At 44.3% G+C, this 27,859-nt stretch overlaps 2 long non-coding RNA genes across 2 annotated transcripts; one reads left to right on the top strand and one right to left on the bottom strand.

The window, feature by feature from the left end:
• Positions 1-13,066: 13,066 nt before the first annotated feature.
• LOC109319676 lies at positions 13,067-24,836 on the bottom strand. The gene is made up of 3 exons (XR_002103585.1): positions 23,619-24,836; positions 19,480-19,619; positions 13,067-14,073 (listed from the first exon to the last, which is right to left on the bottom strand). It is a non-coding gene; the product is annotated as an uncharacterized LOC109319676 (long non-coding RNA).
• On the top strand, positions 14,012-24,891 carry LOC109319677. The gene is made up of 3 exons (XR_002103586.1): positions 14,012-14,093; positions 18,567-18,716; positions 24,823-24,891. It is a non-coding gene; the product is annotated as an uncharacterized LOC109319677 (long non-coding RNA).
• The last annotated feature ends 2,968 nt before the right edge of the window (positions 24,892-27,859 follow it).

Genomic DNA, 27,859 nt, shown 5'->3' with positions numbered 1-27,859 from the left:
GTCCCTCCAGGTCGAAAATGACCCGTCCACCACCACTCTCAGGGTGCGGCCCTCCAGCCAGTTGGCGACACGTCTGACTGTGTGGGTGTCGACACCACAGCCCCCAGTTTCTTAATAAGAACAGGGTGAGACACAGTGTAGAAGGCCTTCTAAAAGTCCAGGAAGATGATGTCCACTGCTGCGCCTGCATCTAAGGATTTGATGATCTGGTCATAGAAGGCCACCAGGTTGGTCTGACAGGACCTGCCCCTAATGAACCCGTGTTGGTTGCCCCTAAGCATGGTCTCCCCCGCTGGCCCTTCGTGGACATGCACCAGAATAATTCTCTCAAAAAGCTTGCCCAGGATCGAGGTAAAACTAACTGGCCTGGTTCTCCCACTTACTGGTGAAACTGGAAGTAAAATCTGTAGCAGTCCCCAGGGAGCAGAACAAGGAGGATCTGCTTTGTGCCTGCTGCTAGTCACTTAAGTGGCATGGGTTTGTGATGTAATGGTATCTTTCTCAGCCTTGCCATAATAGGCAGCCTGGCAAAATCATAAGTGGATAGAAAAAATAAATAAATTGTTGAGGTTTATGGATTTTTGTCTCATTTTGATTTCCCATCCCCATTTACATATAGTGTCAATGCAGCCAGAACTCTGCAAGGTTTACCAGACTGGAAAAGCCAGATAGGAACTGACTTAAAACTATTGTTGGTGCCACAATTAAAAAACATTCCTTTTTATTTCTTCACAGGCCAGTTCATTGATGAGATGCTGTCTACATATTAATATTAACTACTGCAATGCTTATGATTTTTCTGGGTAGTTGTATTTAATGGATTTAAAAAAATTCTAGATTAAAATCAAAGCTTTTGTCTTTTTTAGGAAACAATTTTTTTTTTCTTTCTCTGGATTTGAAAACTAGGTGAAATTTCTGGGGTGAGTGTCTGACACTTTTCTACCGGACACAAGCTGAAGAATATGGTTTATAGAAAGGACTGCAGAGATGCTTTGTGGGTTTCTGATTATTTTTCCGCATGGAACTTGCTGTAGACCATTACTGAAATCACAGGCAAAAGAAAAAAGTGTTTTTTATATAAGTAACTTATTAAAAAAGGGTGGGGGGCAGGGAGGGGTATTAGAAAATTTAGTATCGCGTCTCATGACTTTTACTATGAAGACAACAACAGTGAGGTTCTTAATGTCCGAGTCTAGTTAAATTTAATCCATACAATGTCTACCATATTCTCTCAAGGGGAATTTAGTGTCTAACTAGCACACAGTGTTCTCATATTAAAATGTTCCGTCGGAATTGCTTTGGGCTATGGGGGATATTAGGTCTGCCAGTCTCATGGCCTCTCTGGCCCGAAGAAGAGGCCAAAGATCACCAGTTCTGCTAATTCATTTAGGAAGAGAGGAAAGTAACAATAAACTAAGTATTTGTTTTCATTGACTGTCCAGGTTATGCTTTGTTGTTTTGTTCTTTCCTTTTTCACTACTAGAATCAAAAGGATAATACAAGTTTAGTGGCAGGGTTAAATGACCTGTTACTTAAAGAGATAGGAGCCATTTAACTACATTCCAGTGTTTGATGCAGTTGAAAGTTTGGTGGTATCTCTCGAATTGATTTACAGGAAGCCAGGAAAATGTATTAGGCTTTATGGGTGCCTGTAGACATGCAGGACGCCTGCTTGATGTGCTGTAATTACAGCATGTCGGAGCAGATCCAATTAATTGAGTCTGCTGGAGCATGCTTATTAGCATGCTCCAGCAGTCTTGGCATCTGATGTATTCAGCATCCCCCCACTTCAAAATGGGAATGGGGGTGCTTTAACTAAAGATCATTGAATGAGCTTTAGTTAAAGCGCCCCTGCTGCCATCTTGAAGTGCTGGATGCTGAATACATGATACACTGTGGACGATTTAATAAGAGCAGCTCTTGAGAGCTGCTGTAATTAAAGCTCCCCCCTCTTTAGAGCATGTGTAAAGAAAGGCTCCTTATGTGCTATGATTCATCATTCTCTGAAAGTGTAATGATTTTCTCATTCTAGTAGTAGAGCTGAATACAGAATCACTTTCAAGTTAGGTAGCATGATATTCAGAGACTTCGCTGTCTGAGAGGCCTCTGCCTTTGTCAACCCCAGCCTCCTAGAACAGTGGTTGGCAACGTTTTTGGCCAGAGTCAACCCACGTCTTGGCTTGGCGTGATGGGCAGATGGCAGGGGAGCCATGAGGGGCCTGATTCACGTTGCTGGTGGGGGGTGCATGCATACCAAAAGGCAGCTGGTGGGGGAGAGGTTGGGGTTGTCCTTCCCAGCTGTGCACCCCTGTTTCTAAATGTATCTTGAAACAGGGCCATTTGCAAGAGGGAGTCCTCCTTCCACAGGAGATGACTCTGAGCTGTCTCATCCCCAGTCAGGGATGGCTTGAAACCCTAGTTGGCCAATTTTGTTTCTTAGGTGACTTTATGCGGGAGCACAGGCTTCAAGTCTGCTCCCTAGCAGAGCCAGCATTGGGAGGAAAGCAGAGGAATGAGCCATTTGCCCAGAGGCCCTGAACTATATGGGGTGTCCAGCAGCTTGGTGTGGTCAGTGCAGCTCCAGCATGTGCTAGAGATGGGCCTAGGGAGCTCTCGCTGCAGGAAGGGAGTTGCTGCCGCCGCAGGGGGGAAGGAGGCTTTGGCAGCAATGTGTGGTGGGGCCGTCCCAGTGGGTCTCCACCTTCTGCTGCTCAGGCCCCCTCACTGGCATCAAGGTGTGCTGGGAGGAGGCAGCTCTTGGCTTCCCTGGCTATGCTCTGACATGGGGGCATCCTGGGGCAATGTGGATGGACATCCTGCCAGGGTAGGGAACTTAGAGTGGGAGCCTCCACTTTCACCCACAATGAAGAAGGGAGAGCCCACCCCCTGTGCTGGCTTCTCACCCCGGCACTTGCTGCCTCCCCCTTCCCCAGGTGCCTCTTACCTGCTGTGGCCCTATGTGGACTCAACCTCTCCCTCACCTTGACTCCAAAGGGAAATTTGACCCCATGCACAGGCTCTGCCAGGTTATCACTGCCTGCTATTTGCCGATTGCCATGGTGACCCTCTCTCCACCACCATGGTGGCATCTCGAGAGCCATGGAGTCCCTCGGAGTGGATCTGCCCGGGTGGGAGGCCTGCCCCCCACACTACCTGGTGGCTTTGGCTCTGCAGCCCTTTGGCTTGGGTTCGCAGCTCACTACACCCAGACCTTGCCTGCCACAGCCAGCTGGGCTCTGGACAGCTGTTGCCTGCCATGGAGCCCAGGCTGCTTGCAGCATGGCTTGTAGCCTCCTGGCCACTGGCAGCATGCCAAGCAAAATGGCCTTGCTTGCCATGCTCTGGCATGCAAGACAGGGTTGCTAACCCCAGTTTTAGAACATAGAGCAGTTTGGTCCCAGCAACCCAGAATGTGGATCGACTTGGTCAGCGTAGGGAATTTCCTGATTATGGGAGCTGGATCAAGCCTATGGCTGCCATTGCCAGATGATGAAATAAGAACAGCCATTAACTGCACGGGTTCAAAGCCAAAAATCGCGACCCAGCACTTTGCCCAAGCATTTGAACAGTTCACTTGTTTAAAGGGCAGTTTATTAATTTAACAGTCATTTAAGAAAAAAACAGGCAAAATATTTTGCTTATGACTTTCATTGATAGAGACAGGAAAGCGAGAGAGAAAGAGAGAAATCCCTATTTAGTCTTTTACTCATATGCTAAGAAGTTTGGTACGAATATAAGACCTTCGGTAGATAATTAGATGCATAATTTGAGCTAAAACTCACCTGGCTATGTAGAAAATTCTCTAGCAAATCTATAGGAGAGAAAGCAACATGGTATAAGAAACAAAGGAACAGGCCTGGAATAGAGATTGTTTGCGGTTAGCAATGGTTTTATTCTGGGACTCAGTAGTTTTTGACGAATAATATGGCAGATTTCCCTCTGAGATGAAACAAGAATTTCTCTCTATCTGTGTTAGGACTTTGACAGTTGAGCAGGCTTTGTGAAAAATGAAAAGAATTTCCTCCTTAGACAATGACTTTTCAGTGAGGAAAGATGCTTCTTGAATCTGTATCTTTCAAATGTCTTTCACAGATTTTCTGTTTGGTAAGTATTTCAGCAAGCCTACGCTTAAGCTCTAAATGTTGGACTCACAGGGAAAAGTGTTCAAGTATCTTAGCAGCCCAAGTCTGACTGACTATCAGTAACTTTTAACTGATGGAGATACCTGAGGATGTGGACACGCAACACATTTACTATGCAGTAAATTGACTTTACATGGTAATGACAGTGGTGTGCACATAATACATAGACCTGTTGCATCTAAATCACTTGTAACCAGGGAAAAGTTACCTCTGGAAAAATGTATTATGACTTTACTATGCAGGAAAGTTACTATGTAGTGTGTTGTGTTTGCTACCCTAGAAAGTTTAATAGAATTAAAGGGTTGGAAGGGACCTCAAATGTCACCTAGTCCATAGTTTCTCAACCTGGGGTACATGTACCCCTGGGGGTGCGCGAGACACAGGTGGGGGTACCCGGGTACCCCAACATTCTCTCTCTCACCTTCTTTTCCTCTCAAAACTACGGCAAAAAATTTGGTGCCAAAACTATTGCAAAAAAATTTAAATTCCCCAGTAATCATTTGACATGCTGAGCTTTGTACGGCACTGAGTTCAGCCCTCCTAGCTTTAGCCAACATCACCTCTAGCCCAGGTACATACTTGAGTTGTGCACCCTGATGTAAAAGGGGGCAACCCTACCCACACCAGACCAGACATCTGTCATATCATGGCCTTATGTACACAGCCCTTCTTCCAACACACGGCACACATTACTCTGTAAACATAAAATCCCCTGGAAAATTGAGTGTTGGGGTACTTATTAAAATTTTCAGAAGTTAGAGGGTACTTGCTACTTAAAAGATTGAGAAACACTGTTCTAGTCCAACCTCCTGGGTAGGTATGTTCCCAGTGCAAACTGGCTTCTTCCCATGTAGTGACCAGAGACTGTAATAGAGCCTATTGTGGGTAGCTACCTGGGGAGAGCTGGTTGTATGTCCACTGCTTATCATGGAATATCTTTACTATGAAATAAAATCTGAGGTAAAATTATTTTGTGTGTTTACACCCTAAGCCATATTTGAAAATTAGTCTTTGAGCTTACATGATAGTATTCTATAATATTCAGCAGGCCAGGTAACACAAGGGAACTTACTCTGACCCCAGCCCAAGGACAGGACTCTTCTAAGTGCACAGGAAGCCCAGAGCTCCTGATGGCAAACTTAGCTGCCTGTACACAAATGCCAGGAGCATGGGGAACAAACAGGAGTTATTGGCTCTTCTGCTAAGTGTGAGGGAGTGGGGCCTAGGAGTGGCCGTGTACTCCCTAGCACCCCCTACCGTCACGTAAGGTGGACTCAGCACCCTCGGATTCTCGCCCGCCATGTCTTTGATAATAAATAAGTTTAGATGGGAGGCTGCCTTTATCCCCCTACGTATGTTCCTGCCCCTACTCCATATGGGGTACCTCTGTGCACCCCTGCCTTAAGGGCTATGCGTGCCTCCAAACCTCCCCTTTAGCACGCCCCAAGCCTCACAGCTGTTCCCTGGGACATTGTGTGGTCCCCTGCCCTCTGGTGCCCTCTCTGGCACCCTGGGCTCGTCACCCACCTTGTGCCTCTGGGCCTGGCCCATAGCCGCCGCCCTGTTACCAGCGCCCCTGGGCCTGTTACACTCTTGGGCTACTACTCAGCCTGCTGCCCCACTCTGGGGCCTATGACGTGCTCTCCACAGCCATTGCCCCCTTCTGGGCCTACACCGCGCTCTTCACGCACGCTCGCTGCCCCCTCTGGGGCCTTGCCCTCTCTGGGGCCTATGACGCGCTCTCCGCAGCCGTTGCCCCCTCCTGGGCCTATGCCGCGCTCTTCCCGCGCACTTGTTGCCCCTTCTGGGGCCTTGCCCTCTCTGGGGCCTAAACCTCACTCCTCACGCTTGGGGCTCAGGTGGCCGCAGCCGTGCCTGGCCCCTTGACCCTTCTCTGGGTCGTTTGCCCCACTGGGCAAAACACCGCCCTTACGGGCTGGGGTCCGAAACCCTGCACACCATGCCTCTCCAGCGCAACACCGTACCTCTCCGGCGCAAACAGTAGTGCCCCACTGGCACCGCTGACTGTGCCACTACTGGGCACTCGGGACCCCCAGGTTATTGGGGAGTTCCCGTGAGGCCTCCTCTCACCCCTACAGCCTCACCCGGTCCTCCGGTGTAACTATAACACAAGCCGAGCCCAAACGGCTGTAACGTAACCAACAAAGAGCCTTCCCGCTTGTAATGCAAACTCCCAGCCCCCAGCAGGGCCATACCTCCTTTCAGGAATTTGCACTGTACCTCCTTTCAGGGTTCTCTCCTCCCTAGCATCATTGTGGCTGGTCAGCAAGGTAAGACTGCAACTACTGACTCAAGCCGCTCAGCTCTGCCGCAGAGCTCCTGCTCCTGCAGCTGCCAGAAGGGAACTGTTCTCTAGGCTCCGGCCCAGGCTGTTTATAAGGCCTAGCCCTGCCCCCTTCCGGCCACCTGACCCGCCTGGTTGCAACGGCAGCCAACACCTGAGCTGCCCCATTGATTGGCAGCTCTCCTTACTTCCCTTCCTTAAGGCACAGAGCACCTCAGTACTCCTGTGACACTAAGTAAAAACGAATATGATCTCATAGGGGTAACGGAGACCTGGTGGGACTCCACCTATGGCTGGACAGAAGGGTTGTGTTGCAAGGAAGAGCAGGGGTGTAGCTCTCTATGTGAAAGAGTAGTACACTTCCCTACAAGCAGAGATTGGCACCCAAGGTGGGCGATTCGAGACCCTCTGGGTTAAAATATGGGGGGAACACAGTCAAGGAGATATAACTCTAGGAGTCTATTAAGATCTCCTAACCAGGAGGTTGAGCTTGACCATGAAATTTCTAGGGAACCAGCAGAGGCTGTACACTCAGTGCATGGTTGTCATGGGTGACTTCAACCACCCATGACATCTCATAGGAATAGCACTCCACCAAATCTGTTTGGTCATGAAACTTCCTCACTTTTACTGATGAGCTCTATCTGACTCAAGAAATCTATGGGCCAACAAGAGGTAAGGCACTGCTGGATCTGGTTTTGGCCGAAGGGGATGATCTAGCGAGCAACCTGAGAATTGAAGGGAAGCTAAGTGACAGTGATCATGAGTTGATCACTTTCTTTATCCATCACAAAGCTGGCAAATCAGTCAGCAATGGAGAAATCTTGACTTTAGGGAAGCTGACTTTCACAAGCTCAGGAGATTGGTTGTTGAGGCCCTGAGAGATCATGATCTGACAGGAAGGGGAGTCGTTCCTTAAAGATGCAATACTAATAGCATAAGGGAAGTCCATTCCAGTACATAGGAAAGGTAGCAAAAGGGCTGGGAGACCCCCTTGGCTCAATAAGGAACTCATGGACATCCTGAACCTGAAAAGAGAGGCTCATAAAGGATGGAAGTTGGGAAATAACACTAAACAGGATTATGCAGTACTGGCCTACACCTGTAGGGTGTGGACCAGAAAAGCCAAGGCTGCAACCAAACTCAAACTGGCTACAGGAATCAAGGAAAATAAAAAGTTCTTCTTCAGATGCATATGAAGTTGGAAAAAAAACAACGGCAACATTGGACCCCTGCTGAACCAAATGGGGCAGCTGACAACCAACACCCGGGAAAAATCTAATCTCCTCAATGATGATTGTGTGTCAGTTTTCCGCCAGCCCAAGGGGATCACACTGCTTGACAGGATGCAGGATTACCAGGGTAAGGGAGATCATATACCTATAATTGGGAGAGGTTCCAGAAGATTGGAAGAGGGCCAATGTGGTGTCTATCTTCAAGAAAGGAAGGAAGGAAGAAAGATCCAGGGAACTACAGGCTAATCAGTTTGACCTCAATCCCTAGAAAGATCTTAGAAAAAAATATCAAACAATCCAGCGACAACAGGCTAACAGAAGGCAACATTCTGAGAGAGAGCCAACATGGCTTCATTGCAGGTAGGTTTTGCATGACCAACCTCATTTCTTTCCATGACCAGGTGATGCATCACCTGGACAAGGGAGAAGAGGTTGATGTCATATACTTGGCTTTCATAAAAGCCTTTGACTTTCATAGATTTCATAGACATAGATTTCATAGACATTTGGGCTGGAAGGGACCCCAGAGGATCATCGAGTCCAGCCCCCTGCCCCAGGGGCAGGAAGTCAGAAGGGATCATAGGATTCCAGCAAAATAAGCATCCAAATGTGTTTTGAAGGCGTTCAAAGTGGGCGCTTGAACCGCCTCAGGTGACAGTCTGTTCCAAACCTTGGGGGCTCAGCCAGTGAAGAAGTTCTTTCTTATGTCCAGTGGAATTTGTGACCGTTCGATCTTGTCATCCCTTGAGGCACTCTGGTGAACAGTTGTTCCCCCAGATCCTGATGAGCACCCCTGATAAGCTTATAGGTGGGCCTGCACTTTTCCAGGCTGAATAGCCCCATTGCTCTCAGCCCCTCATCATAAGGTCTGTTTTCCTGACCTTTGATCATGCGCGTGGCTCTCCTCTGCACCCTCTTAAGCTTCTCCACATCCTTTTTGAATTTTGGAGCCCAAAACTGGACGCAGTACTCCAGCTGCAGCCTCACCAAGGCTGAGTACAATTGGAGAATGATGTCCTGGGATCTGCTTGGTCTCTCATGATGTCCTCATGGAAAAATTGGCCAACTGTGGCCTTGGCTACACTACAGTCCAATGGCTTGGGAACTGGCTCCGAGGTCAGACCCAGAGAGTGGTAGTTCATGGAACTGAATCAACATGGCACTCAGTGACCAGTGGTGTCCCCCAAGGCTCTGTTCTCTGACCTGTACTGTTTAACAGATTTTTATAAATGATCTGGACTGTGGTGTCAGAAGCGGACTGGCCAAGTTCACTGATGACACCAAGCTTTGGGGAAGAGTGTCCACACTTGAAGATAGGTTGGTGATTCAGGTTGACCTGGATAGGATCTCAAGGTGGGTGGATCAAAACCTGATGACATTCAACACAGAGAAATGCAAGGTTCTCCACGGCGGGAGAAAGAACCCACATTATACTTATAGGCTCGGCAGTGCTACACTCACTAGCACCATGACTAGAGACTTGGGGGTCACTAGCACCATGACTAGAGACTTGGGGGTCATGACTGATCACAGGCTGAACATGAGCCACCAATGTGATGCTGCAGCCCACAAAGCAAATAAAACTCTGGCTTGCATCTACCGATGCATCTCAAGCAAGATCGAAGAAGTCATCCTCCCACTTTACTTGGCCTTGGTGAGGCCGCAGCTGGAGTACTGCGTCCAATTCTGGGCTCCACATGTTAGAAAGGATGTGGAGAAGCTTGAGAAAATCCAGAGGAAAGCCACACACATGATTAGAGGTCAAGAGAGCAGGCCTTATGGGGAGAGGCTGAGAGGAATAGGACACTTTAGCCTAGAGAATAGAAGGCTCAGGGGTGACTTGATGGCAGCCTATAAGTATGTAAGGGGTGTGCATCAGGAACTGGAAGAACATCTGGTCACCAGGGCACCCCAAGGGAAGACAAGGTCTAACAGTCATAAACTGCTGGAAGACCATTTTAGACTGGATATAAGGAAAAACTTCTTTACCGTCTGAGTCTCCAGAGTTTGGAATAGACTCGCCTCTAGAACTGGTGCAAGCGCCTATTCTGGATACATTCAAGAAATGCCTGGATGGTTACTTTGCTGGGGTCATCTGACCACAGCTGACTTTTCTGCCCTTTGGTCAGGGGCTGGACCCAATGATCTCACAAGGTCCCTTTCAGCCCTATGAAATCTATGAAATCCACTGGAATAGATATATTGGTTTGGGGTGTGGAATGATCATATTCCATGTATTGATATTGGCAAAATGCCTGGTGTGGACCTTCCTACTCCTCTGCCAGCAAAGCTTCTCTTATTTGTGGAGTAAGTGCAATTGGTGGCAGAAATACTACTTCTTTTTGTGTACATGTGCTGGTACTAGAAGGCTCTGCTGCGTTAGTTAAGGAGGCAAGTTCCCGGTTTCTCAAGTGACTTAGGCCCTTTTAAATTTACCCTTAACTTTTATTAAACCACCCTTTCCTTGGAAGTTAAAGTGATAACTTAAGATTTAGCTGGTCCTGGGCTGCAGAATGGCAGACAGTTGCAAGAAGGCAAAGCTCATTTCTTGGGCTGAATCTTTTTGTTTTCATAACATTTAACAAACTTTTTTGACTATCTCTTGATTAGATTCTATGTATTTCCTCCCTCTTACAGAAACTGAGACCTGTAGCTGTAACATTGCAGCCAACATAAATATTTGTTGTTGCATCATTGTATGAAATAGCTTTTTGTTTTACACAATTCAGATTTATTAGAAAGCCTGAACACCCTCCCCAGAACCAGTCAGGCTTGAAAAATCTTTTGTTGGCTTTCAAGGCTGTGGACACTTAAACTCCTAGAACTAGATCCAACAAAGGATGTAGGTGCTCAAAACTTAGGTGCCACAATGACTCATATAGATGCTTGGTCCCTGGGCTGGAATTCAGAACTTCAGTGTTGAGGTACCTTGGCTCCCTGTACAGTGTATGGGGAAACTTCAATGCTTCAGAATGGGATCCAAAGGAGCCAGTAGGCTGAATGGAGAGCAGCTTAGATCAGTCTAAAAGAAAACGCCAAAGAGAGGGCTGTGACTGAAATCCTGCCCCCTTTGAGTCTTAGGGGTCTCAACCCCTTTGGGATCCCCCTGCTTGGAATGCTTTTGTGGGAGTCAAAGCTCCTTCTTATTCTCTCTTTCTGCCCCTTGAGCTAGGTGCCTTGAACTAGGCATCTTTCACGAGTGACACTTTTTCTGGGCATGCATAGAAACACAATTCTAGGACAGAGCTGGACAGCCTGGCGCCTGCAGGCTGATCTGGCTGTGAGGATGTCTGAGTGCACAGGGGAACAGTGGCATGGTGTTGCACTGTGCCACCCACCATCCCCTCTGCAGTGCTTCCCTCTGCTGTGCAACCTGCTGCTTCGCCACATATGTGCTTTCCTCCCTGCAGAAGGGTTGGGAATCTGCTCATGTCATGTTGCAATTCTGGAAGGGTACACCAGGATGTTGATACATGGGATTTCAGATGCTGTAGTTTGATTTCATGGCAATATCCCTCAAATCTGAGATTTAGCATTATCTGATATCATGATAGGATCAGACCTGGAGGGGAAAACGCTGAGGGGGGACTGTGGAGGCTTGTGTTTTACAGCAAGTGGAAATGCCAATACAGTATTTGCGTGAAAATCTAGCAAAGGACAATTTGAAGATATGGGCACATCTGAGGTAGCTGAAGGTTTATATTGCTGTTATTTACTGAGCATTGCTTGCTTACTAGCAAGACAGGGAGAGTTCTTTCTTAAATTGAGAACAAAGCCAAAATCATCAACAGTTCTTTTTTCTATCATAGCTACTAGGTTTTTTTTTCTTGCTCTACTGGGGAAAAAACGCATGTATGGGCTGAATTCTACTCTTCAGTTATCATAGTGAAGATCTGGGACTTCTCCATTTGGTTCAAAGGTGTGGGTGTTAGAGGCATTGGTGGCAGTGCTTAAGTGAGGGAAGCAGCAAGGTTCAATCGCCAGGTTAAGAGAAAAATGTGCTGGAATCAAAGGCCAAAGCCTGTGATATAGGGAAGAGGCCCTACAGAGAGAGTCCAGATCAGGGAACGTCGCTACGGGATTCACCTTTGAGAAGTTCAGCCAAAGGACTTGAATTCTGGAAGTTTTTCAGATTTCCCCCCCCATCCAGTGTAAGATTAATTTACAGTACTGAGGGAGGGTCAAATTGGTGTCTGGCCCACTGCCAAAACTCAATTTACTTTGCTTTATCAAAAGGAAAATAAACTTTCATCTGTTTTTTCTCTGATTTCTTTTCCTTAGTATTAAGATAGGGTTGGTGTTAACTGAGTGTAAACCCTTCTCCACAGCAGGGAATTTCTAAGTTTTGGGTTGTTCAATACATCCACACATACATGTTTAATTTGGCTTGTTAGCCTGAGCTCAGCTTTACTAGCTTTGACTTGACTTTGGTTTGAATACAGAATGAAAAATCTCAGTGCACTGCAGCTGCCAACCAGTTATTTTCCAGGGGTCAATGTTCAGTTACCTCTTGGATCTCTCTGCTGCTTATTTTGATTTGCTGTTCAAATGCCAACATACAGTTTGCTCCATTGAGTATCTGATTAATTTTTTCACCTCTTTCCTGCTGATCGGTTCTTCACATTTTTCCCTGCCATGCAAGGGAACGATAGCTCCACACTGCTTTGCTTTTTAATGTGATTAATCAGAAAAGTGTGCCCACACTGGAAAGATGTGCCCATTTTCTTCCTCTCCCTGTGTGGCTGGTCTGAAACCACACTTCCTTCAGGATGCCAAAGCTATTGAAATGTTTTGATTAACTTTTCTTTCCCTAAATTATAGGCAGGCTGGTAGCACCACCTATTATTAAGGTTGCCTGACACATTAGAAGACCCTGCTTTCAGTTGTTTATAACTTGCCAAACTAATCATTTGGGCTGAAATTTTCTCTGTCAGGTGTCTGCCTCAGGCCAGTTTTCTTCTCTGCCTGGAATGGAAAACTCAGCGTGAAAATTCTCTAGCCATTTCCAGGAATAAAGCTATGGAAAAATACATTGTTTCTGTCCATGTCAAAAAGTTAGGTTGACTTTTTCCTTATGAAGCTCTAATGCCCACATTCTTTGAGGGAGAGACTTGAAAGTTGCTTGAATGCCTTTATACACTCCCTGAAAATCCTCCCACATCTGACCAAGTTATAACTCTCTGAAAAGCTGCAGTTAATATATATGCTTAGTGGAGACATCTTGGCTCTTAATACATGGATTTCTTAAAGATTCTGTTCATCTTGCTCAAGCTCCAGGTTCCGGCCTGAGTAAGATTTTATCTGAAATTGCAACTCTGAGCCACTGTGTGCCATCCTGGCTTGATGTCTAGTATCAGAAAATGAAAACGGGGTTTTTTTCCCCCCTCGCTAGTGGCCTCAGTGCTACCCAGCTGTTTCTAAGAGGAGGAAGCTTCCTGATTCAAATGTAGAGGGGTCATGGCCTAGGTAAGGGAGAGGAGGAGAATGTGGGAGTAGAGTGTCACAAGGAGCCTGGGGATGTTGGACTAAAGATAAGTCGGGTAGCTGGACCTGAATGTGGTTGTGGTACTGGTGGAAATGTTTGGGAAAGAACTAGAAATTATGAAGGGAAAACTGATGCAATGGGGAAGATGACTTAGATGGGAGCAGAGGAACAAGAGGAAGAAGGAGAGGACTAGCAATGAGTTGGTAGGGCAAAGAATGGGGCTGATTGGGAAAGATTAGGACTGAGAATGAGTGCAATGAAGGGAAAACACAAGGGACAAGGGGAAGAGAAATATCTGATGAAGAACTTTTCAGTCTTGTTGGGGAAAGAGACAGGGACAAAGATCTGTGGGGGAGGGAAGGGGGGCACTTGGAAGAGCAAGAATAGATGAGGAGCCTAGGGAAAAGACTGGTTTTAGGACCATGGGTGGTCAATATGACCTGGCACTAAAATGAGAAGGAGAGTTTCCCGTGACTCCCAGCCTTGAGTGGAGAAACTATAACTGCAAGGGGGCAGAGACTGGGAGGAGAAGCCAGAGGATTGGAGAAGAATGGGACTGATACACAGAGACAATGCTTGGGAAGAGATGGGGTTGTATTAGAGACAGGTTTGAAGGAGTCATGATTAGTGGGAACGGGAAGAAGATTTTGGAACAGTAGTGCTTGTTGTGAGTCCTAAATTCTGTATTTTTGAGCAGCTCTTACAACAACATGTTCTCATGTTACCAGGGCATTGTGCAAATAAATGAACTGCTGTTTGTAAAGTTCTCACTTTCTACTGGTGCATGCCATAGAAATGGCCTATGAGGAAGTTAAGTCTGTCTTCCAAGCAGGACCTGAAGAGTGTTGAATAGTTGCTCTCTGAGTGATCATCGTCTATTCCATGCACTGAATGAGGCCAGGGAGCCTGTGGGGAAATAGAAGCATGTAACTATGCAACGTGGCTGAGTTAAGATTGCACCTTATTTTGACATTGCCTGATTTCTGAGTCCTTGACTTCATAAACTTAATAGCATTCTTCTCATGTGTTTTGGTTTTTTTTGGTGGGGGGAGGGAGGGTTGTAATTAAAGAGAATCAATAGTGTTTCAGAGAATTTTTATAGTCAAATGGATTATGCAAGGGGTTCTCAACTCCTGGCCTGCAGGCCAGCCCAGCCCAGCCCACGGAGCCACGTCGTCTGGCCCGTAGGGCTCCCCAAAGTTCTGAAGATTTGGCAGTAAGGGAGTAGGGCAGCCTGAATTGCTTCTCCCCTGCTGCCAAATTTGTGGATCTGTGGAGAACCCCGTGGGCTAGATAGTGTGGCTCTATACGCTAGATTGGGCACATGAGGCCTGATCTGCTGGTGTGGGGCTGGGACAAAGTGGTATGGGGTCTGATTTAGTGGCATGGGGCCGGGTTGAGGCAACACCGACCCCTATCTGGCAGCTCAGGGCTGCGCTGAAGTGCTGCGGGGACCAATCTGGCAGTGTGGTATGAAGCCCGCTCTGGTCCATGGACTGGCCTCATGCCACTGTTCCAGCCTGCAGGACCAAAAGGTTGAGCACCATTGGATTATACTGTCTCTCAAGGTGTTTTTGTATGGTGTAACTTTGCAGTGTCGTACCAAGACAGGAAACCACGGATGAGTCCGAATGATTTGTTTTTCTATAAATCTGAAGACCGTATTATATTATAATACAGTTCATGTTAGGATTCATGTTACTATTTCCTTACTTGAACCATTCTCGGTATAAATACCTTTTGGAATGCCCATAAATATGCAGTACTGATTCCTTCTACTAAGTCTAGTGTTGATTGGCATAGGCATTCTATTATTTGTTGAAACTGAATCTTTCTGATTTTATTTGAATTAGGTTAAATTGGTCTTATTTTGTTAGTGTCTCTGTTCAGTTTGTTTAATGAATTTTGTTGTGCTAATTCTTTCTGACCTAGCTCTGCAAATGATCTATGGGAAAGCATTGTTATCTGACAGGTCAGGACATTGAGGCAGGGTGAAGTCAAATCTTTTGTCAAAGGTTACTCCACTGATGACTAATCAGAGACAGGAACTGAGGAGTTGAGGAACGGAGAAGCTTTTAGTGTGTTAGGGACCCATTAGACAGGCAAGTACACTGTTGGCCAGAAGATTGGGGTATACTTCAATGCTTACTTATTTGGGTAATAGGAAAAATATATATCTTATTATATTGGTCTTTAGATACACCTTATGAAAATAATCTATGTTTATATTTGGGCAATCTATTCTGTTTGGGCAAAACTCATGGATTTGAATGGGGTTTCTGAGCAAGAAATAAGGGTGGAATATGTGCTTTTAAAACCACATTATTGAGAGAAAAAGATGAATAATTTATTAGGATAGCAACTTTCTGGACTTGTAGTAAAAATGCATTAAAATTATAGCTAGTTAAGAGAAAAATCATTGGGTGAAGAAATATAGTTAAAAGAGCACATCTGTTTTAAATTCTTGTTTGGAAAAAAAAGTCCCACATATGTATTTATTTTAAATTTGTATGTGTGTTGTTATCCTTGTGTTAACTATTAGGTAAATAGAAGCATTGAGAATCCATTTTCCAGTGAAGTCTGGTTAGGAATATTTGTACATATTGCATGGGAGATAATTTGAAAGCTAATTGGAGCTTTGTCAGGAACCAATTCCCTGCAGATCTCCTAATTCAAAATACCTGCCTTTTGCATTGAATACCTGCCTTGGTATTTACCAAGGGTGTATATTTGTTTTGGATATGAAATGACTTTTTTCTTCAATGTGCATTTTTTACATGTCTGGTAGAGTACTGCATAACACAGAACCATGTCACATAACGCATTCTAGTATAACAAACACAACTGGAGCAAGGTCTGAACTTCAAGAGAAAACATATTTGGTTTTGATTTTATTAGGTATGTACATACAGTCACGATCCATTTAGATACTGTGGTTTGATATAATATTGTAAAGTTGATGAGCTCCCTGCTGAGTATATAGAAGAGATTGAACTAATAGGTCTAGCTATGTGGGTATAAAATACGGGTGAAATCCTGATCCCATTCAAGCCACTGGTAAAACACCCTTTGACTTCAGTGGAATTGGATTTCATTCCAAAAATTTTGGATGGATATTTGCTCTACCCCTGCTCTTCTACAAACATTCATGCTAAAGGGTTGGCTCATTGTATCTTACATTGAAGGGTTATGACAATGAAAGTCTACTTGGAGGAGGATAATCTCAAGGGGTGCATCTACATGTGCAATTAATTTGAAGTAATAAACTGCAGAGCAGTTTGAGCTGGAGTAAGCTGTTCTTGGGCACAGTGTCTATATGTGCACCCACAACAGCAGCAATTTGAGCTGGGGCAGAGTAGTTTATGCCAGGGACAAGAGAGAGGGGAGTTAGCCCTGGGCTCTGGGTGCTGGCGTCAGGTAGTGAAGGGGATGGCGGGAGGCACGAGAGAGTGTTGAAAGTGTGGAGCCATGTGGCTAGGTGTTGTGCAAGAGTCTGGCTCCCTGCTGGCTGGGCTTACCAGGTGCAATTCACATCAGTGGTCAGCTTCTACACATGCATTTAATCACAGTTAATTACCCTGCTGTAAGATAGTACTGTCCTTGACGGTACTATTTTAAGATGACATTAATTAGTTTACTGTGGTATAATAGCATCACACGTGTAGATGGTGATGCTTTAGTCACAGTTAACTGCACATGTAGATGAGGCCAAGCTGTTCATAACTGCCAGTCTACCTCTGGGTGCTTGAGATCCCGAAGTGTCCCGTGGTGGCCAGTACAGTGATTCTCATGCATTGCTTTGAGGTCAATCACCGGGGTGGGATCTTAAAATCGGTAGGCTAACAGTAAGTTAGGATTATTTTCCAGAACTGAAAGGAAAAAACAACCCCAGCTGTTCTAGTCATGCAAATTAAACACAAAACAGACAAAATGTTAATGATTCCTCATATGTGAGACAAATTTGAAGAGATTTTAGCTCAATGGTAATTTCCATCTTGTGTTTTGAATAATTAGGAAGGTATTGGACACTAGGATTAGTATGAAAATAATCTCAAGAACTGATTACAAGCTTGTCTATCATTGGTGATAGAAAAGGCAGAGCTGCAATATTGTCCCTTACCATTTGCTACTCTAAAACATAGAGCAATAAGAAAAGAACACAAGTCATTAGAGAATTCTGTTAAAATCGTGAGAGTGCCTCTAACTGCAGCAGGAAAAAAAAGGCCTTTGGCCTAAAAATCTTCCATCACATATTTTTATCCCCAGTGCAGAGGAGGAAGGTAAAAAAAAAAATCCTTGTCTGTAGTTCTTGCCAAATGGGCATGGTTTTTGTGTTCGTAAAGACCCTGTAGGGATATGGGGAATTGTTTGACACAATAAAAATTTACAGCCACTTAAAGTGTTATCATTACTCCCACTTCTCTTTCTAACTTGCATAGCACAATCAGGTGGTATGTACATACAATTGTACTAATACCTGCCAAACTAGGCACAAAGCAGCAAATATTCTTGGCTCATGTAGGAAGTTGAACCTGGAAAAAAATCTGCCAGTAGAGGGGCAAGTCAGTGCAGTGTCTCAGGTCCTGCTCCTGCCAATTGCTCTGAGCAAGAGGAATTCTGTGTCAGGCCTCATTAATTTAAGTAGGGCTTCACAAGGGCTCAGGGATCCTGCCACTTGGCACAATTTACATGAGTGAGGCCTAGACAGAGTGTGAGTAAATGCAATTGACAGGAATCTGCAGGAATACAAGAGGGAACTAATCAAGGAGAGAGGAGAAGGAAAAGATGGTGGAGTTGTTATGATTGGGGGAGTTTGTTTGAATTAAAAAATCCTGTTGAAATGTAGTGAGTGCTCATGTGTTGTCAAAGCAGTCTTGACACTGAGATTGTTACCTTATGAATGTTAGACTTCAAAGGTGAGTTACTGTCCCTGCTGAAGTTAGCGAGTTCTGACTGACTTTAATGGGGCTATGATTTCACCCCGAGCCAGGTCTGTGCTTGTTTGTACATCCACTTCTGCCTCTCATCTAGTCCCTACTGAAATCTAGCATTTGCTTTACATCCCCTGAGCTTCACATTAAGATACAAAATCATTCAAACCTTGTGGGGCAGAATTTAAACTCTGAATAGGACCACAGAAGTCACATTTAACCTCTGCATTATGTGCAGCAGTGATTCATTTGCTGCAGAAAAGTAACCATCACCACTTTTTATGGTGAAATCCAAACATGACACATTTGGAAACGTGTGCCTGTCCTTAGGCAGGAAGAAGTATGAGGCTTGGACACAGGCAGAGACCTGCTGGGTTTTACTGCCTTGATAGGACTGTGGACAGGCTCACAATATTCTTGTATGGCTGGTTGACATATCAATTAATTGATTTGTTCTGGTTCCTATAGGAAAGAGGGTGATGTTTCCTGGACTGACGTGGCTGCACAGGAAATATCAATTGGCTGCTGCTGTGGTAAGTTACAATTGGCATGTCTATGAATGGCAGCATGCTGTTTTCCCATCTTAGATATTCGAGTCACTTTTGAGAACTTGAGTGGGTAGATATACATTGAAACCTACCCGTGGTGCATTTTTATAGGATCTTGTTCTAGTCCACACTTTTTCATTCTCCCCTAACATTAATTATGCCTGTTTAAATAGTTTGACTATATGATAAATAGTTACAGCTGCATAACATAGGGATTGCCAAACTGGATCTGCTAGAGCCGCATCTTGTTCAGTATCCCATCTCCAACAGTAGTTAAAAACCAAAATGCTTTAGAGGAAGATTCAAGAATCTATGCAGTAAACAGTTGTGGGATAACTTGCCTGTAGGGCAATTTCTTCTTGACCCTCTTTAGTTAGAGTCTGGTTTATACCCTGAAGCCTGAAGGCTTGTTATTAGCAGTCATAATAACTGCTTAAAGGCTGTATATACAAGATCTTGGTATGGGAAGATTTGAATGTCACTGTGGAGATTGGAGTACCTCTGATATAGTCTATTTGAAGATTTTTTTTCTTTTAAGGTAACTACTACTTCTGTTCCTCAGTTTAAATGGCAAAGTCCAGGGACAAAGAAGTCTTTTTTCCAGTAGCTTAATTTTCTTTCTTTCCAAACTCTGAACATGTGTCTCTGTTCTCTGCCTTTTGGTTCCTCTCCCTTTGTGCATTCGTTGTTAATTTTATGGCATGGACTGGGCCAAGGGAGAAGCATAGAAAATCAAAGTCAATATGATTGAATTAATGAGAAAATGCCCCTAAAATTAATTTATTATGAGTGAGACTCATGCCAAAAAGACCAACTTAATTGTTTTTTGTAACCCTTGGAGAATGCACTGGAGGGCTTGACAGCACCAGACTGAGCTAGGAACATGGGAGCCAAGTTGTCTGTAACGTTCAGTGAAACAGCTCTGCCAGTGTGTCCTCTTCATATCCTGCAAAGAGTTGCTCACTGGCAGCTTCTGAAAAGAGACTCAAAATTATACACAGATTTGATGTGAGAGCCAGGGGAATATAGCTTCAGTATGACAACCTGTTAGTGTTTTCAGCAGCATAAAATGGAAGCATCCATAGGGTATATCTGTTGTTTTGTCTTCATTTGACAGTCTGGCTAGCCAGAGGGGAAAAGTATAATTCTTGCCACAGTTGCTGGCTTTGTGTCTTGGAACATTGAAGAAACTAATAGGACTCCAGGCCTGTGCACTACTTGACAATTGGCAGATGTCCTTAATACAGGGTGAGGTCAGTGTTTTCCTAGACATCAACTAGCTACAAAGAGGATGCCAGCAGCCTAAATTCCTTTTGTGATCTGAATCACATTTAAAATCAGTTCTTCTGAGATAAATTCGTATTTGTATTTGAAGCCATTGCTTAATCTTGTATCTGTCCTGATTAATTCTTTAACGTTCTTTAACTTAACCTCAAAAGCCCTCATTGATATTCTACCAAAATACATTCTAATGAGTGGCAGCATTAGCAACACAGAAAATGCTGCCCCTCAAACTTTTCCTAATATGTGTGTGTCTGTGGGGCAGTATAAATGTGCACAATACTTCTTTATATTTAAATGTTAAAATCATTAGCTCACAAAAGTACTCAGGTTTTTTTTGTAACAGAAGCAGGGAAAAGAATGTGCCAAGGAAGATGGCTAGTTCAGGCTAAATGTGGCAGTTCTCTTTTGCATTACTACTGTTGTCAGGGCTTTAGACAAATCATCAGTTCCTCAATTATTTTTCCATGCTCTCCATGCGGGTGTTCTTGGGTTGGCAAAGACTGCTGTTAAAGGTGTCTGCATAGATGATCTTCACATATGCTTAACTGATGCATCCAGACACTGCTTTGTAGCTACCACACAGGAGGCTGAGGTTCAGCTTTTGATTTTCTGGAAATGAAAAGCTTTGCCAGCTTTGTGAAAAATCTGTCATCAAAAGTCTGTTTAGGTAAGAAGAGATTTTATTTTTAAGACAAAAATTTGCAGCTTTCTGTCTGTTTAAGTACGTGTGTAAACACATACACTCAGAGACAGAGAGTCATGCGTATGTATTTATTAAACACAAGGACAGATTTAAAAAATAGTGGCCTTAAAGCAGCATGCAAATTTATGTGAGCAATTGAATGGATATTGTATGCTTGCAAATGTGAATATACTCATTGGATATCCAAAGTGTAAATTATATTCAGTATTTACTCAAATATAAGACAAGGTTTTTCCCTCCTAATTAGCATGGCAGAAAAAGCCCCTCATCTTGCACTCACGTACAAGGAAACCTCTTTAAATACATTGTCTATCATTAAACTGTTGCCAAAAGCAGTGTGTGCTCAGTCATGGAAACCAACTATGGAGTTAATGTAAATGCAGCCAACACTGAACATGACTATAAAACACATGGCCCATGCTGAGAAAATATACTGATGGGAACCCTTTTTTGTGTGAGGCCCTTAAAATGAGCGGGTATACCCTCTGCGGAGAACTGGCATTGGGCCTGAAGGTACTGCAATACCAGACCAGCATCAGGAGGGCCAGACCCAGCCCTGACATCTTGCCCTTGGTGCCAAAAAATGCTTCATGTGATCTTAGCCAAAAAAGGCTGAGGTGCTGATGGGAACCTTTTTTTTTTTTTTGGAAATATTTTTGTATTCCAGGTCAAATTAGCCAAATCAGTTCTGAATCCTCTCGACTGAGCAACACTCAATCATTCAAATACCATATGTAATGCTACAACTGGCAAGTATCCTTTACCCCAAGCTTTTCAGCCTGAAAGTGTGCTTAAGAAATACCTGTAAAATTTATAGTAGTTTCAAAAAAGGTAAAATACATCAATTCTGGATAAACTAAATCTAGGTGTACCCATAGTAACTTGCTTATGCGCAAAGTACTTCTTTCAAAGTCAGTGTTTTCAACTTTGTTCTTCATTTCTATGTGCTCAGGGAGAGCAGATTTGTCAGTAATGGGGAGAGGTGAAATGGCTGCAGGGGGAAGCAGTTGGTGGGGAGCAGAGGGCAAGGGGACCACCTGACCCCCATGGATTTATTTTCCCTTCTGTAGCAGCAGGAGGCAAATGAATTCAAGGCAAACCTCCAATAATTAGATTCTATACCTAGAAGTCTATAACAAATTTATACATTTTCTATATATAGAATTTAATTACTGGGAATTTATTTTATATTTAGGGCTGTCTTATATTTGAGTAAATATGACACTTCCATGCAGTAGGGTTGTGTGAAGCTTCGGTCCCCGATTCGATTCGGCAGAGATTCGGCCTGATTCAGTGGCCAAATCTCTGAATCTGACTCAAATCAGAGGAAACTTTAATCTCTCCAAATTGATTCAGAGAGATATGGACAGATTCAGTGATTCAGATGCAGATACAGCTTTAAATGTTTTTTCTACATACCTCTAGGTAGCAGGGCCTCTGAACACTGCAGTACTGGGACAGATGCAGCATCCCACAGAAGCATGGGGTGCTCCCCAGCGTGCTTGGCAGCAGACCTAGAAGTGGACCAGAAGGAGTTCCAGGTCCGCTGGGGATCACGTGCGCCCCCACACCCTGTGCCCCCCTGGCTCAATGACGGGTGCTTCCTGGGCCCAGGGGAGGCACCCAGGGTCCCCCTGCAGCTGATCACTGAGCTGGGGGGGGATGCGGGGAATGGGGGGGCCCCCAGCACACTCCCTGGTGGACCCGGAAGTGCTTCTGGTCCACTGCCAGGTTTGCTACTGAGCGCGCTGGAGAGCCCCCTGCACTGCTGTGGGATGCTCCATCTGCCCCAGCACTGCAGCGATCATGAGCCATACTGCTACCTCAAGGAATGTAGAAATTGTTTTTAAAGCTGTGCTGTGCCTGTGTCTGAATCGCTGATTTGCCGAATCAGCATTGAATCTTCAGGTTCGGATTTGGCCGAATAGAATCGGGGACAATCAATAGATTGAATCACTGTCCCTGATTCAGGCCACATTTATAGATCCAGGATTGGGGTAGGAGTTTAGTTATAGCCAGAAGGGCTTGTGTTTTGATTTCACCTAGGTCCAGTGCCTGGAGGGGACTAGGAGGGTCTGGTGCCCAGAAGGGAATAGATACCTGCAGTTTGGTCTGGTGCCTGGTGGTGGGGACCAGGAGGGTCTGGTGCCCAGGGAGGACTACATAATGAATGGAAGACCCAGTGGTTTGGGAGGACTATGAGGGGTGGCTTGGATGCGTACATGAGGTGATCCCATAGTGTCTGTAGAAGGTGCACCGAACATGCCCAGCAGGGTGATCCTATAGAGCCCATGAAGGGCAATTACATTAGTGCCCGAGGGGCACAGACTGGGGCCCGAGAAGGGCGGAGATGGGGTCTGGGGCCCAGACAGAGAGAGCAAGAGAGAGACAAGGAGCCCACGGAGGCTCAGCAGCCTGAAAAGGGCAGAGATAAAGGCCCTGGACGGCCGGACAAGAAGCTGGGAACCTCAAAGCTCAGTTTGGTGAGTGAACTGGAGCTAGAAGGCTCAGCTAGAGAAAAAGGGTGAAGGCTGAGAAGGCCAAGTTTCAACACAGGAACAATGGCAGACTCACTCTAAGACCTTCAGGTAGTCTCCATCCTACTAAAATAATAGCATCAAAGGTGTGGTGGGTGAGTAACGGAGGTGAGAGCCCTAGAGTTGGAGCCGGAATTGCGTGGCCACGGGGGTGTCACAGCCACTCCTCGGACCCAAACTTGTCACAACCATGTACAAATACGCTACTTGTGCACGCATGAAAATACACAAATGGATTTTGGCCACTGAAAATATTACTGTTAAAGTGCAAGCTCTGTGCATACAAACAAGCATAATCCCTGCTTATAAGCAACTTACTATAAGCTACTGTTGACACAGCTATTGGTCATGCATAACTGTAATACGAATTTTAACTATCACATTAAGATTCTCACTTTCTTGTGAATGCATTCCCTACAGTACTTTCCTTTTATATTTTTATTAATACCTGTTTGATGTGTATGAGGTGCCTGACAGACTTATTATCCACTTTGGTGATGAAAAACTCCTGCTGAGGTCCAGGAGAACAGGATTCCTAGGGCCAGCATGATGTCTGTCTTATAAAGCTCTCATTCTTCTGGTTGACCATCTGTGTGTGAAAAAGGACTGCTATTACGCAGCAGTAGTTTTGTTGAGCTTGGCCTTGATTTCTTTTTTCCAGATCCTGCCTAGCAAAGAAGGAACAAGGGAAGGGGTAAGAAACTCCAGAGAGAATTTAATTGGGGACTGGAGGTGGGGGTGGATGGAAGGAGGGCTGAAAGCTTAAATAAAGACTGACTGGTAGAAGAGTACAGTAAAGTCAGTGAATAATTTTACTGTCCTAGTCTAGCAGCTTGGGAATGTGCCACATTAAACAATAACATCTTCCAAGTAAGTGAAAGACAGGACAGAGGTAGAGGAGAAGGATGCAGAGGGGAGGGGGGAAGAAGGGGTGAGAAAGTTATTGAATCCCAAATATAGAGCCACCAGTTCTTGGATCAGCCGGTTTTTATTTTTCTTTTTTTCCATTAAATATTTGACATTTAGTGCACGCCCAGGATATAAAATCAGCATTGCTCTGTTACGAGTACATGGCAAATAACATTACAGGTAGGCTACTGGCTCTGGGTTTTATACAAATAAATTAAATAGTTATTGCTTCTTTGGAGCCTTATGGACCTCGTCCCTATAATGTCCTGCTAGCGCACTGAAAAAACACTAGGTTTAGGCTTACAGGAGCAAAGGGACCTGTGTTCCTATTTCGCAGAATTTACGGAATTCATTTGCAGAGGACTCTGCTGTAGCAGGGGATTGTCAGCTTCCTGAACGAGAAGGGACTCTGTTCTGGGAGGAATGGTCCATGAGAAGGAGTGTGTATAGGACCATGCACAGTCTGGATTCAGACACCCATGAATACCGCTTTTCCAGCATGTCTCCTTGAAGGAAATAGGTCCTGAGCCTGAATATGGATGGCCCTTGGAATTTTGCTTCTTTAAGAAGAAAACAAAGCCATAATCTCTAACATGTTGGATGCACCATCTGGTCCGAAGATGTATTGTACAGAGACAGCTATATATGTGCAGGCACTCCCAGTCGTCATCACACAGAGAATTTAGTTATAGAGCGTCTGATGAACTGCTGATATTATGCCTAAACTCTCTTCCCATCAACAGCTGCATTGAACCCGGGAGACAAACTTCTTAAAGATGCAGCAAACTGTCTGCCAGAGACCCGCGTTTCAGCTGCCACTTGACTGTTAAACTTTATTGCATCTCTAAATCCATATACTTTGGCTTAGAGTAAAAGGAGATGAACGAGAATAAAAATCCCACTGTAAATCACAGTATGTGGAGGCTCTGAGAAATTCACACTGGAGTTCTTGAGCCAACAACGAAGGGAGGCAAGCCTGAGATGAGAAAAAAGAGAGGGAAATGGGGAGTCAGGAATACAGCACAGGAACAGAACTTTCCACAATGCTGCTTTTCTTGCAGGTTAATGTATAACTGAGATCCATCAAAGAGAGCAAAAAGGGGCAACCCTTCAGCATTATCAATTTATAACTGACATTGGGTAAGAGGTGCCTAGTACCTTAAAGAGCTTAAGCACTAGGAAGGGTTTAGTCAGCCACCAGGAAATACTGGAAAAGTGTGCAAGCTGTTGCCGTACAGAAATTGGACCATTCTGCCTCACATTTAGCTAGAAAGCCCACAGTGGCACAATAAGAATCTAAACATTTTTTTTTTCCGGTTCGCAGCAGAGGAAGTGAAGGAGTCAATCCCCACAAGCAGAGATTGAAAACAGTTACATAAGCCTTATGCATGCGGCACTACTATTGTATATTATTGTATATGCACATTGCCCGGTAATTGAAAGGGATATTCTTGGAAAGCTGCCTGAGGAGTTAGGTTACTGATATAGCTTCCATGGAGCTACACGAAACATGAAAATGCCACTACACCTTTCTGGCTTCAACGGGTTGAGGAAAAGACGCCTGCCTATTGGGTAACCTGTGCTTTTGTTTAGACTAGAGCAAAGATCCTTCTCCACACAGTTAAAGGCACAATTTATGGTGGGGAAAATGAATAACCAGACTTAATGTTGCAAATGAGAATCTGGTTTGGGAAAGTCAGCAGAAGCTGATTAAAGGGTAGTGTTCTTGCTGATGAAATTGGTGTTGATGTTGTTCCTGTACCAGCATCAAAGACCCACACTAAGAGCTACCAGACTGTAGAGAAGACAGGGTCTCTTAGGAATGTCAGTACGTTGTAAGCTACTTCAGTGTATTCACAGTCTCTTCTTATCTTAGTGTCTGTCCTCTTTGATATATTTTGGATAAAGAAATTTTCTGCAAGATCTGAATGGTCCATGTGGATACACAGTATGTGTGGAACACAGAGCCTTATCATACCACCTGGGGGATCATTGTAACCCCAAAACTGTGTCAACCCTAAAACTGTGTTAAAAATGGTCACAAGGAGAATGGAAGAGGCCAGGTGAGGAAATAAATGCATTCTGATTCTGGCTCGAAAGCTGTTATAAAGATGAGGGGCCAAAACAACTTCTAAATAACTTGGTTAATGACCATTTTTGGAGCTTAAGTTGAGATTCTGCAATGCTTCAATATATGTTGTTGTTGTTTTGGGTTTTTTCCCCCCCACTTCTGATTTTATCCAAAACTGCAAGTGCAGGAAATCCCTCAAGAAAGGCAGTTCTGGAGATTTTGTTTCAGCCCACCATGGGGCTCTGGGGTCTGGGACAGAAGTTGCATAAACTGGTTTGATCCAAATCATTTAAGTCTGATACTACATTCAGCCAGGTTTATCTTAAACTAGTTTCAGCCGTTTTGAAACTACTTTATGTGCCCTGAGGTTCTGTTCTGTTACAGGTTTAAACCAGTTTCTGATCACTTAAACCAGTTTATGTGTAACTTCTGTCCCTAGCCTAGAAGACCAGATCGTTTAGATAAACCTTGCAAACTTGTGGTTGTTTATCTGAACTAAACTTGAAATCTGAATCTTTTAAGGTTCACCCCTTTCTATAAGGTCTAACCTAATTCAAATTGAAGTCAGTGGGAAGCAAGCCCATAAGGAAGATAGGTTTTAATGTCCTTTTCTTTCTAGGTATGAATGATTCCAGTCCCCAAGTTAATTTCTATGTATTGCTGAGCATTAAACAGGTAGAAAATGTACCAAATATAAACAGCTAAAGACTGTATACACCATTGCTCTTCCAGCTGCTAAACATCTCATTACATGTCAGTTCTACTCTCTGCAGAAGGATCGAGTCAGTGAGATGTTCTTTTATAGCTATGATTATTTTCTAACTGTTGAGTTCACTTGTTGATATCTGCCCTTCTTGACTAGGAAGATGATTGACCAAAAAGGCCACAGCATTAAGTTACTGATTAATTAAGTAAAACAAGCCAACCAATAAAAAAACCCAAGATTAAACAAAGAACTCTAAGCAAAGCACACGTTTGCCTGGTTCAGTAAGACTTGTTAAAGTTAACACAATATTTTTTCCCCACTCATAAAGCTCATGCACTGTAGAATCTAAAGGTCTCCCATTTATTTATTTGCTTTTCCTCACCACACCTCTGTGAAGTAGGGAAGTAATTTATAATCCCTATAATGGAGACAAGTAGCAGAGGCACATAGTGCAACATATAAGTCTTGTGAAGTAAATGGAAAACCACCCATTGATTTCAATGGAGCTACCACTCATAGTAAGATGTGCTACCATGAAAATATGCCCTGTCTACTCCCTAACACCTCATGCTGGAAAAATGTAACGTAGCTGCTGTTACAGGGGTACTAGACGTGTGTTAATAAAGATTCCCAAGTGCAACTTAGACATTTACCAAACAGTGGTTATGCTTCTTTTTTTTGTTTGCATTGGTGAGTGTAGAACAGGAGCAAGTAGGCAGGGTTTATTTTCATGGCAGTGTTTCCCAGCACAGTGATACAGATATTAGGGTTGTGCAAAGTTTCGGTCCTTGATTCAAGTCAGTGGAGATTTGGCCCAATTCAGTGGCCGAATCTCTGAATCTGAATCGAATCAGGAGACCCTTTAATCTCTTTGAATTGAATCAGAACCCTCTGAATCAATTTGGAGAGATTTGGAAAGATTCGGTGATTTGGACATAGACACAGCTTTAAATGTTTTTTCTACATACCTCAAGGTACCAGGTGGCTGGTGAATGCTGCGATG

The sequence above is a fragment of the Crocodylus porosus genome, unplaced genomic scaffold (genome assembly GCF_001723895.1).
Source record: "Crocodylus porosus isolate Cpor-Errol unplaced genomic scaffold, CroPor_comp1, whole genome shotgun sequence".
Lineage (NCBI taxonomy): Eukaryota > Metazoa > Chordata > Crocodylia > Crocodylidae > Crocodylus > Crocodylus porosus.
The sequence above is the reverse complement of the archived record's forward strand: the minus strand, read 5'-3'. Positions and strand labels throughout refer to the sequence as shown.